The following is a 12,541-nucleotide window of genomic DNA, read 5'->3' as shown; positions in this document are numbered from 1 at the left end:
AAATGGATCTAACAGACATCTACACAACATTTTATCCTAAAACAAAAGGATATACCTTCTTCTCAGCACCTCATGGTACCTTCTCCAAAATTGACCACATAATAGGTCACAAAACAGGCCTCAACAGATTCAAAAATATTGAAATTGCCCCATGTATCCTATCAGATCACCATGCACTAAGGCTGATCTTCAATAACAAAAAAAAATAACAGAAAGCCAACACTCACGTGGAAACTGAACAACACTCTTCTCAATGATACCTTGGTCAAGGAAGGAATAAAGAAAGAAATTAAAGACTTTTTAGAGTTTAATGAAAATGAAGCCACAACGTACCCAAACCTTTGGGACACAATGAAAGCATTTCTAAGAGGGAAACTCATAGCTCTGAGTGCCTCCATGAAGAAATGGGAGAGAGCACATACTAGCAGCTTGACAACACATCTAAAAGCTCTAGAAAAAAAGGAAGCAAATTCACCCAAGAGGAGTAGATGTCAGGAAATAATCAAACTCAGGGGTGAAATCAACCAAGTGGAAACAAGAAGAACTATTCAAAGAATTAACCAAAGGAGGAGTTGGTTCTTTGAAAAAATCAACAAGATAGATAAACCCTTAGCTAGACTCACTAGAGGGCACAGAGACAAAATCCTAATTAACAAAATCAGAACTGAAAAGGGAGACATAACAACAGATCCTGAAGAAATCCAAAACACCATCAGATCCTTCTACAAAAGGCTATACTCAGCAAAACTGGAAAACCTGGACGAAATGGACAAATTTCTAGACAGATACCAGGTACCAAAGTTGAATCAGGATCAAGTTGACCTTCTAAACAGTCCCATATCCCCTAAAGAAATAGAAGCAGTTATAAATAGTCTCCCAGCCAAAAAAAGCCCAGGACCAGACGGGCTTAGTGCAGAGTTCTATCAGACCTTCAAAGAAGATCTAATTCCAGTTCTGCACAAATTTTTCACAAGATAGAAGTAGAAGGTACTTTACCCAACTCATTTTATGAAGCCACTATTACTCTGATACCTAAACCACAGAAAGATCCAACAAAGATAGAGAACTTCAGACCAATTTCTCTTATGAATATCGATGCAAAAATCCTCAATAAAATTCTCGCTAACCGAATCCAAGAACACATTAAAGCAATCATTCATCCTGACCAATTAGGTTTTATTCCAGGGATGCAGGGATGGTTTAATATACGAAAATCCATCAATGTAATCCACTATATAAACAAACTCAAAGACAAAAACCACATGATCATCTCGTTAGATGCAGAAAAAGCATTTGACAAGATCCAACACCCATTCATGATAAAAGTTCTGGAAAGATCAGGAATTCAAGGCCCATACCTAAACATGATAAAAGCAATCTACAGCAAACCAGGAGCCAACATCAAAGTAAATGGAGAGAAACTGGAAGCAATCCCACTAAAATCAGGGACTAGACAAGGCTGCCCACTTTCTCCCTACCTTTTCAACATAGTACTTGAAGTTTTAGCCAGAGCAATTCGACAACAAAAGGAGATCAAGGGGATACAAATTGGAAAGGAGGAAGTCAAAATATCACTTTTTGCAGATGATATGATAGTATATATAAGTGACCCTAAAAATTCCACCAGAGAACTCCTAAACCTGATAAATAGCTTCGGTGAAGTAGCTGGATATAAAATAAACTCAAACAAGTCAATGTCCTTACTCTATACAAAGAATAAACAGGCTGAGAAAGAAATTAGGGAAACAACACCCTTCTCAATAGTCACAAATAATATAAAATATCTCGGCGTGACTCTAACTAAGGAAGTGAAAGATCTGTATGATAAAAACTTCAAGTCTCTGAAGAAATAAATTAAAGAAGATCTCAGAAGATGGAAAGATCTCCCATGCTCATGGATTGGCAGGATCAACAGTGTAAAAATGGCTATCTTGCCAAAAGCAATCTACAGATTCAATGCAATCCCCATCAAAATTCCAACTCAATTCTTCAACGAATTAGAAGGAGAAATTTGCAAATTCATCTGGAATAACAAGAAACCTAGGATAGGAAAAACTCTTCTCAAGGATAAAAGAACCTCTGGTGGAATCACCTTGCCTGACCTAAAGCTTTACTACAGAGCAATTGTGGTAAAAACTGCATGGTACTGGTATAGAGACAGACAAGTAGACCAATGGAATAGAATTGAAGACCCAGAAATGAACCCACACACCTATGGTCACTTGATCTTTGACAAGGGAGCTAAAACCATCCAGTGGAAGAAAGACAGCATTTTCAACAATTGGTGCTGGCACAACTGGTTTTTATCATGTAGAAGAATGCGAATCAATCCATACTTATCTCCTTGTACTAAGGTCAAATCTAAATGGATCAAAGAACTTCACATAAAACCAGAGACACTGAAACTTATAGAGGAGAAAGTGGGGAAAAGCCTTGAAGATATGGGCACAGGGGAAAAATTCCTGAACAGAACAGCAATGGCTTGTGCTGTAAGATCAAGAATTGACAAATGGGACCTAATGAAACTCCAAAGTTTCTGCAAGGCAAAAGACACCCTCAATAAGACAAAGAGACCACCAACAGATTGGGAAAGGATCTTTACCTATCCTAAATCAGATAGGGGACTAATATCCAACATATATAAAGAACTCAAGAAGGTGGACTTCAGAAAATCAAATAACCCCATTTAAAAATGGGTCTCAGAACTGAACAAAGAATTCTCACCTGAGGAATACCGAATGGTAGAGAAGCACCTGAAAAAATGTTCAACATCCTTAATCATCAGGGAAATGCAAATCAAAACAACCCTGAGATTCCACCTCACACCAGTCAGAATGTCTAAGATCAAAAATTCAGGTGACAGCAGATGCTGGCGAGAATGTGGAGAAAGAGGAACACTCCTCCATTGTTGGTGGGATTGCAGGCTTGTACAACCACTCTGGAAATCCGTCTGGCGGTTCCTCAGAAAATTGGACATAGTACTACCGGAGGATCCAGCAATACCTCTCCTGGGCATATATCCAGAAGATGCCCCAACCGGTAAGAAGGACACATGCTCCACTATGTTCATAGCAGCCTTATTTATAATAGCCAGAAGCTGGAAAGAACCCAGATGCCCCTCAACAGAGGAATGGATACAGAAAATGTGATACATCTACACAATGGAGTACAACTCAGCTATTTAAAAGAATGAATTTATGAAATTCCTAGCCAAATGGATGGACCTGGAGGGCATCATCCTGAGTGAGGTAACACATTCACAAAGAAACTCACACAATATGTACTCACTGATAAGTGGATATTAGCCCAAAACCTAGGATACCCAAGATATAAGATACAATTTCCTAAACACATGAAACTCAAGAAAAATGAAGACTGAAGTGTGGACACTATACCCCTCCTTAGAAGTGGGAACAAAACACCCTTGGAAGGAGTTACAGAGACAAAGTTTGGAGCTGAGATGAAAGGATGGACCATGTAGAGACTGCCTTATCCAGGGATCCACCCCATAATCAGCATCCAAACGCTGACACCATTGCATACACTAGCAAGATTTTATCGAAAGGACCCAGATGTAGCTGTCTCTTGTGAGACTATGCTGGGGCCTAGCAAACACAGAAGTGGATGCCAACAGTCAGCTAATGGATGGATCACAGGGCTCCCAATGGAGGAGCTAGAGAAAGTACACAAGGAGCTAAAGGGATCTGCAACCCTATAGGTGGATCAACATTATGAACTAACCAATACCCCGGAGCTCTTGACTCTAGCTGCATATGTATCAAAGGATGGTCTAGTCGGCCATCACTGGAAAGAGAGGCCCATTGGACACACAAACTTTATATGCCCCAGAACAGGGGAATGCCAGGGCCAAAAAGGGGGAGTGGGCGGGTAGGGGAGTGGGGGTGGGTGGGTATGGGGGACTTTTGGTATAGCATTGGAAATGTAAATGAGCTAAATACCTAATAAAAAATGGAAAGAAAAAAAAAGAAAAAAATGTATTACAACTACAAAAAAAAAAAAAATAAAGAAAATATTAGAATCCAGCAATCAATTTATCTGGAAGAGCTATATAGGCAGTTTTTATATTATATAAAGAAATGCTCACAAATCACAACAGATAATAAATGGGGGAAAAAAACAATCACAATGAGAAAGCCTTACTAAATATCTTGGGGATGTTCGTCCCTTGGGTAAAAGAAATTAGCTAGAGGCCTTCAAAAATTATATAGAGGAAACAAAGATTAAATGGAGAGATTGAGAAAAAAGATCAAAACCTGTATCTATTGGAGATATCAATGAACACATTTCTATTAAACATCATAATTGGCTAGAAACTCTGCCCCATGTGTTAGGAAGCACCTTTCCAGTGTCACTGGAAATATTCAGGCTGGAGGAAAAAGCTTAGTTGTTAGACATTGTAGCTTCCCCCAGCCTGAAGAGGGCTGGTGCAGACCTTGTCGCCACTGAGATGGGGCCACCTGCGGTGCAGCTTTCCGACTTGGCTAGCTTCTTTTGAAGTGTCAACTGCCCTGCTCTTCTCTGAGATCCTGCTGTCTGCTGAGACACCTTTGAGACAATCCATGTTGCACACCGTCTTTGGGCTTGTGACAGGCACCAAGGATGGACTAGCAGGGGGGATGGGCCTTCCCCCTTTTAAGCACAGTCTCTTAGTAAACTCGCAGGCCTTGATCAGAGAAAATTTGTCTTGACTTCATTATTTCTCTCGCCATCTATCTCTCTTTCAGCCCCAGCCTGCCTTCCAGGAGTACCCTGTTCATGTAGGCCGTGGGCAGCTTACAACTACAAGACATTCTGTAGAGGAGGTTGTAGGTTAGAGTCAAGGATCTTGCTCACTCCAGAGTTCTCTTATGTGTACGCAGAACATGAGGATTACCATTTCAGACACACAGTACTTACTAAAATAGGACAAAAGAATCTTATCTAAAAATTTTCAAATAAATTGTAATAGTTTGTTTCTCTGTTGCTGTGGTTAACAACAACATGACAGATATCAACTTAGTGAAGAAAGGGCTTATTTGTCTTACAATTTCACATCACAGTCCATCACTAAGAAAATCAGGTCAGAAACTCAAGGCAGGAACTTGAAAGCTGGAACAGAAGCAGAGACCATAGGAGTTTGGCTTGCTTGTTTGTGCTCCATGGCTTGCTCAACCTGCTTTCACTTATAACACAGGACCCTGCTCAGGAGTTGTACTGCCCACTACAAGATGAGCCCATCTTCATTAATTATTAATCAAGAAAAGGCCTCCACAGGTTTGGCTATAAACCGATAGAATAGAGGCATATGATTTCTTCTTCCCAGATGTCTAGATTTGTGTCAAGTTAACAAAAACAAACAAACAAACAAAACAGCCAGCACATACATAAAATGAGATTGGAATTAATGTATCCAGCTTGAGTAAACAAATTCGAAAACTATAAGAACATTTGAGTTGTGAGGAAATGATGAGTCCAAGAATTCTTACAATTAAGAAGGTTAAGTGCTCAATTAAACTCAATGTGAATCTGCAAAATGGTAATCAGTCAAATGTGTTCCTGTAAAAGACAGTGAGACAAAATGACCCGTGTTCATTTTCTCAGGAAAGACACAATCAGGCTTTATGGAAAAACTCAAAAGATGGGGGCCAAACTACCCTGCTCACATTTTTCCCCTGAGGCAGAGCTCTCCCAAGAATAGCAGCTCTAACTTTCCTTTTCTTATACCTGTTGGGCAAGAAGAGTAGACTTTAAACTCCTGACTCTAGCCCTTCCATTCCTATTTATTAATGCCTGAACTGATTCCATGTGAGTCATCCTCAGAGAAACATCAAGGATATGACAGGAAGAACCAAGCCCTAAAATGCCTAGCCATCATCATTGCTCCAACATACTAATATCTGGTTTACCTGATGGGAAGGACACATAAGGAGGTCAAAGGCTGTTGTGTCTGACCAGCAGCTCACATGTCTGGGTTCTGTTCTGGGAAGGCATCTTGGAATCTGGAAGAGAAGAGGGAGCTAGGCGGACGAAAGAAAGATGAAACCAAGACAGTCATTCTGATCAAGGTTCAATTTTAATGTCAGCAAACACGCTTTATAAAGAAGAGGGGAGGCCCATCCCTAGCCATGCAAAGTTCCTTTGAAGTAGATAGGTCAGCCTTCTAATGGGAACTCACGAAGATTGTAGTTCGGTGTTAACTCCAGGAAATTCTTGGAAGAGAATGGGTTCGGCCTCAGGCAGGTTGGGCCTCAGGCAGGTAGTGGCACATCAAAGGAGCAGTACAGCAGGTGGCTCCACTTAAGCAGTGGATGGTCACAGCCAGCCTTGCTAGGCTGGAAGGAGGTAACAAAGAGCAAACCTATCCACTAAATAAATGCACACTAGGACTGGATGGTGTCTGAAAAACTGGGGCAATAAAGACAGGATTCATGTGGTTTTCAGGGAAATGGACTTAACTGGAGACAATCATAGGGTTGGGAACAAACAAAAGAAATGTATTTCTAAGTACTACCATTTGTTTTCAGACTCCATTTAGTCATAGGGAGAAACTAATTCAAGGTTCAGGCTCTAAAGGATCTAGGGACTTCCCTATAGCTGAACAGCTTCTGTTGTAAGGAGACAGTTGTATGAGTCCAGACATCTCCAGGACATCTTCTCCATCTTGCTGGCAGAGTTAAACAAGTTCATGTTCCCAGACCTAGAAATGACACTCCTTTGTCCCCTTATCACTCTGAGTTCTGGACCTAAAGTCAAGGAGAATAAATTAGGGACCTTGAAACCAGGTTCCCTAGATAGGGCTCAGTCTCCAATGGATACTCCCTTGTTTAACCTATAATGTCAAAATATAGCTGAATAACACATCATGTAAAAATGTTGTACAATCTCCTTTCCGAAGCTTTCGCTTTTAAGCCTCTATCTCTAAAGTGAGTTTTCTCTGTGTCCATACCCAACAATAGCAAGCATTCTTGTATGGCTAGAACCCACATATAGATTTCTTTTTCCTCCAGATTTAGCAGCATATTATCTGGGTAAATAATTCAAATTACTTAAATTAGTGGAAGACTAATAACATTGCAAAGTGATACAATTGGCACAATGTATGCTTGTTATTTGGGTTTTAATAAAAGCAGAATAAACAAATTGTAAGCAAACAAAGACTCAAGGTGTTGTAGGAAGGGAGTGACCGGCCCAGAGTGGTCACTCCAGTCTTATGGGACTTTATTCTTTTTTTCTAAGTTAATTTGTTTATGTATCCACTTTAACCTACCACTTTAGCCTGATCAAAGCCCCCCCACCATGGTTCCACCCTTATACCCTGTCCTCCCGTGCACTGATCCCCTTATCCTCAGAGAAGGGGAGAACCACTCCCCATTGGTACCCACCAACCCTAGCACCTCAAGTCACAGTAGGAGTACGCACAATCTCCCCCACTGAGGCCATAAAAGCAGCCCAGCTATGGGAAAGCAATCCAAAGGCCAATCACAGAGACAGTCCTCACTCTAATTGTTAGGGAACCCATAAGAAGAACAACCTGCATGTATTATGCTATATATGTGTAAGGGGCCTAGATCCAGTCCATGCATACTCTGGTGGTTCAGTCTCTGTGAACCTCCATGGGTCCAGGTTAGTTTACCCTGTAGGTCTTGTGGTATCCTTGATCACTCTCTCTCATTCCCTCTCCCCACCTTTCCACAAGTCTCCCCAAGGTCCACTTAATGTTTGGCTGTGGGACTCTGCATCTGTTTCTATCAGCTTCTGGATGAAGACTTCAGAAGACAGTTATGCTAGGCTCCCTTCTGCAAGCATAGGATATGATTAATAGGGCCAGGATTTGGTTTACTCCCATGGGATGGGTCTCATGTTCAGCCAGTAGTTGGTTGACCAGTCCCTCAATCTCCCCCATCTTTATCCCTACAGTTCTTGTAGGTAGGACAAACTTTAGGTTGAAAGTTTTGTGCATGGGTTGGTGTCCCCTTGCCTCCATTGGAAATCTTACCATGGTGCCAGTATAACTAGATGATTGCATGTAGAAGAATGAAAATGGATCTATATTTATCATGCTGCACAGGGACTTTATTCTAATAGCCCTTATTTCTGTCTGTGCGACTGAAGAGGGAATACTATCCCTCCAGTGCCCTCTGCTGTTTCTTCAGCTGAAACATCAGTGTGTACACAACAAATTTTTATTCTCATTAACCCAATGGCTTCAGATGTTGAAATCTGATTTTCCAGAAAGCTCCAGATATTAATTTCAAGCTATTTATTTGCATTATTAAAGTCATAGAAAATTGCCGGTTAAAAGCATGAAATAACCAAGTCTATTATAAAGAATCTGATACATTTCTCAATTACTTTTTGCCTAGCCCGCACAATCTTACTGCATGTACCTGAGAAATTTCTGCCAAGAGTTTTTCATCAGATGATGAAACCAACTCAGTTTCTGGCTCACAGTTGAAGGTCCAGATTTGGTTTATAGAGTTAGAATATTTACCAATGTGCCTACTCTGAAATATCCTTACTTTTTACTAAGTAATTCAGAACAGCTTCATAAACAGAAAATTGGTGAATTCGGAGAAGAAATGGTCAAAAGATAGTTGACTTGATGGGGTGTGTGGAATGAGACCTGTATGGAGCAAGGTGAGAACTAGGAATGTCAAGAAAACATCCAGAAGGCCTTTGAAGGCAAGTCCCTTGCCCCAACCCCCACCTTACATGTATCAGACCCTCAGTATTTGGCAAGTGAGTTTTGGTGTCTCACTTCTTCTTATAAAGTGAACATTTACAGTCATACGATGTCGGGGGGGGGGCATCAAAATGAGCACAGTAGTTCAGTCTCTGGGAGCCCCCAAGGGACCAGGTTAGTTGACTGTGTCTTCTTGTGGAGTCTCTATTCCCTCTGGGTGCCTCAATCATTTCTCCAACTCTTTCAAGAGACTTCTGAGCTGTCTAATGATTGGCTGTGGGTCTCTGCATCTGTTTCAGTCAGCTGCTGGGTGGAGCCTTTCAAAGGGCAGAAGTTACTTACAGCTTGTTCTTTCTCATAGGTGCATCTTGCTCATCAGTACCATACCTTTTACCAGATTAGTTTTTGATTCCAGCTTTCTGTTTTTCTGGATTTTGTAGAGATGAGTATTGGTGTTCTTTTGTGTGTATGCATGCCATCTCTTAGGTGTTCACCAAATAGCTCAATAGTTTCACAAAATAATTATCCAACTTTGTGTAGTCCTTTTTGTATAATAGTTGATGCCAGTTATGTTTAGAGATGATAAACAGAGAGATTTCTCCCAGGCTTGTAAATCTGGAGCCCAGAATGACAAAAGGGTCCTCAAATGACAGGGTGTATCTCTCCTTAATTTGTCACTGCAGTGAACTGAAATCCTGACTCTTCCATTTGAGGTAGTAAAGCAGAAAAAAAAAAAAACATAAGGAAGGGCAGAAGAAAAGAAAGAGGACACGATTGGATGCTAACCCCAAATCGCAAGTACTGCCAGCAGTACCTTCATGACAAATTAAACTGCCTGATATTTAAATCAACTTAACCAAAATATCCAGTTATGGTCATTCACCTTAGAAGCTACAAGAGAATCTTTTTGGTTTTTGTTTGTTTGTTTGTTTGTTTTCGAGACAGGGTTTCTCAGCCAGCCCCGGCTGTCCTGGACCCCACTTTGTAGACCAGACTGGCCTCCAACTCAGAAATCCACCTGCCTCTGCCTCCCCAGTGCTGGGATTAAAGGCATGCACCACCACGCCCAGCCAAGAGAATCTTTTTAAAGTGCCTATTAGTCAGCCTCCTGAGTACTTCTACTCTACAGAGAAGATTCAAACTGAAGTACAGGAAACAAACATTTTGCCATATACATCAACATTTATCATAAACTGCTAAAGTTGTATGGGACTTGTGGTTCATGTTATTTTTCAGGTTAGCTACTCTATTTTGAAATAAGTGTTGTTGTTTTTTAAACAGTGCTAGCATTTGTCGTCCCCCCCTCCCCGCAAAAAAAAAAAAAAAAAAAAAAAAAGATAAAGAACTACTGTTGAACTTTCCTATAAGATTTCTGCAGGGTTCCTGGATCCAGCCAAGACTAGTCTGCACAGGTGAGAGTGTGGAATACAGAAGCTAACAGCTTCTGGGACAGGCTGAAGCCACACAGCTCTAAGGCAGACCCTGTTTCAGGCTCCAGACATCTGGGCACCTTCCCTGCCAGAAGAGAGATGTCCACCCCACCCGGGAGGGCTTTGCCTGAGCACCTGGGGGAGCCATCTTGGTTCCCAGATCCCTCTGAGACTAGTTTGTGCAGGTGAGAGTGTGGACTACAGAAGCTAACAGCTTCTGGGACAGGCCCTGTTTCAGGCCTTCATCTTCTGCCAGGAGGCAAGTCCAAACGCCAGATATCTGTGCACCTTCCCTGCAAGAGGAGAGCTTGCCTGCAGACAGTACTCTAACCACTGAAACTCAGGAGAAGGCTAGTCTCCCAGGTCTCCTGATAGAGGCTAACAGAATCACAAGAGGAACAATCTCTAACCAGAGACAACTATAACAACTAACTCCAGAGATTACCAGATGGCAAAAGGCAAAGGTAAGAATCTTACTAACAGAAACCAAGACCACTCACCATCATCAGAACCCAGCACTCCCACCCCAGCCAGGCTTCGGCACCCCAACACACACGAAAAGCTAGACCCAGATTTAAAAGCATATCTCACGATGATGGTAGAGGACATCAAGAATGACTATAATAACTCACTTAAAGAAATGCAGGAGAAAATTGCTAAAGAGTTACAAGTCCTTAAAGAAAAACACGAAAACACAACCAAACAGGTAGAAGTCCTTAAAGAAAAACAGGAAAACACATCCAAACAGGTGATGGAAATAAACAAAAACATACTAGACCTAAAAAGGGAAGTACACACAATAAAGAAAACCCAAAGTGAGGCAACGCTGGAGATAGAAATGCTAGGAAAGAAATCTAGAACCATAGATTTGAGCATCAGCAACAGAGTACAAGAGATGGAAGAGAGAATCTCAGGTACAGAAGATTCCATAGAGAACATCAGCACAACAATCAGAGAAAATGAAAAATGCAAAAAGATCCTAACTCAAAACATTCAGGAAATCCAGGACACAATGAGAAGACCAAACCTACTGATAATAGGAGTAGATGAGAATGAAGATTTTCAACTCAAAGGACCTGAAAATATCTTCAACAAAATAATAGAAGAAAACTTCCCAAACCTAAAGAAAGAGATGCCCATGAACGTAAAAGAAGCCTACAGAACTCCAAATAGACTGGACCAAAAAAGAAATTCCTCCCAACACATAATAATCAGAACAACAAATGCACTAAATAAAGAGAGAATATTAAAAGCAGTAAGGGAAAAACGTCAAGGCAGGCCTTTCAGAATTACACCAAACTTTTCACCAGACACTATGAAAGCCAGATCTTGAACAGAAGTTATACAAACACTAAGAGAACACAAATGCCAGCCCAGGCTACTATAGCCAGCCAAACATTCAATTACCATAGATGTAGAAACCAAAGTATACCACGACAAAACCAGATTCACACATTATCATTCCACGAATCCAGCCCTTTGAAGGATAATAACAGAAAAAAAAATTCAAGGACAGAAACCACTTCCTAGAAAAAGCAAGAAAGTAATCCTTCAACAAACCTAAAAGAAGACAGCCACGAGAACAGAATGCCAACTCTAACAACAAAAATAATAGGAAGCAACAATTATTTTCTGTAATATCCCATATTATCAATGGACTCAATTTCCCAATAAAAAGACATAGACTAACAGATTGGCTACACAAACAGGACCCAACATTTTGCTGCTTAGAGAAAACCCATCTCAGGGAAAAAGACATGCACTACCTCAGAATGAAAGTCTTAAAAACAATTTTCCAAGCAAATTATCTGAAGAAACAAGCTGGAGTAGCCATTCTAATATCTAATAAAATCGACTTCCAACCCAAAGTTTTCAAAAAAGACGAGGGGAACTTCATACACATCAAAGGTAAAATCTTCCAAGAGGAACTCTCAATTTTGAATATCTATGCTCCAAATGCAAGGGCAGCCACATTCATTTAAGGAACTTCAGTAAAGCTCAAAGCACACATTGCACGTTACACAATAATAGTGGGAGACTTCAACACACCACTTTCATCAATGGACAGATTGTGGAAACAGAAACTAAACAGGGACACAGGGAAACTAACAGAAGTTATGAAACAAATGGATTTAACAGATATCTACAAAACATTTTATGCTAGAAAAAAAGGATATAACTTCTTCTCAGCACCTCATGGTACCTTCTCCAAAATTTACCATATAATTGGTCACAAAACAGGACTCAACAGATACAAAAATATTGAAATTGTCCCATTCATCCTATCAGATCACCATGGACTAAGGCTCATCTTCAATAACAACATAAACAATAGAATGCCAACATTCACATGGAAATTGAACAACACTCTCTTCAACGATACCTTGGTCAAGGAAGGAATAAAGAAAGAAATTAAAGACTTTTTAGA

This window comes from Mus musculus, chromosome 12 (genome assembly GCF_000001635.26).
Source record: "Mus musculus strain C57BL/6J chromosome 12, GRCm38.p6 C57BL/6J".
NCBI lineage: Eukaryota > Metazoa > Chordata > Mammalia > Rodentia > Muridae > Mus > Mus musculus.
This window is presented reverse-complemented; position numbering follows the sequence as displayed.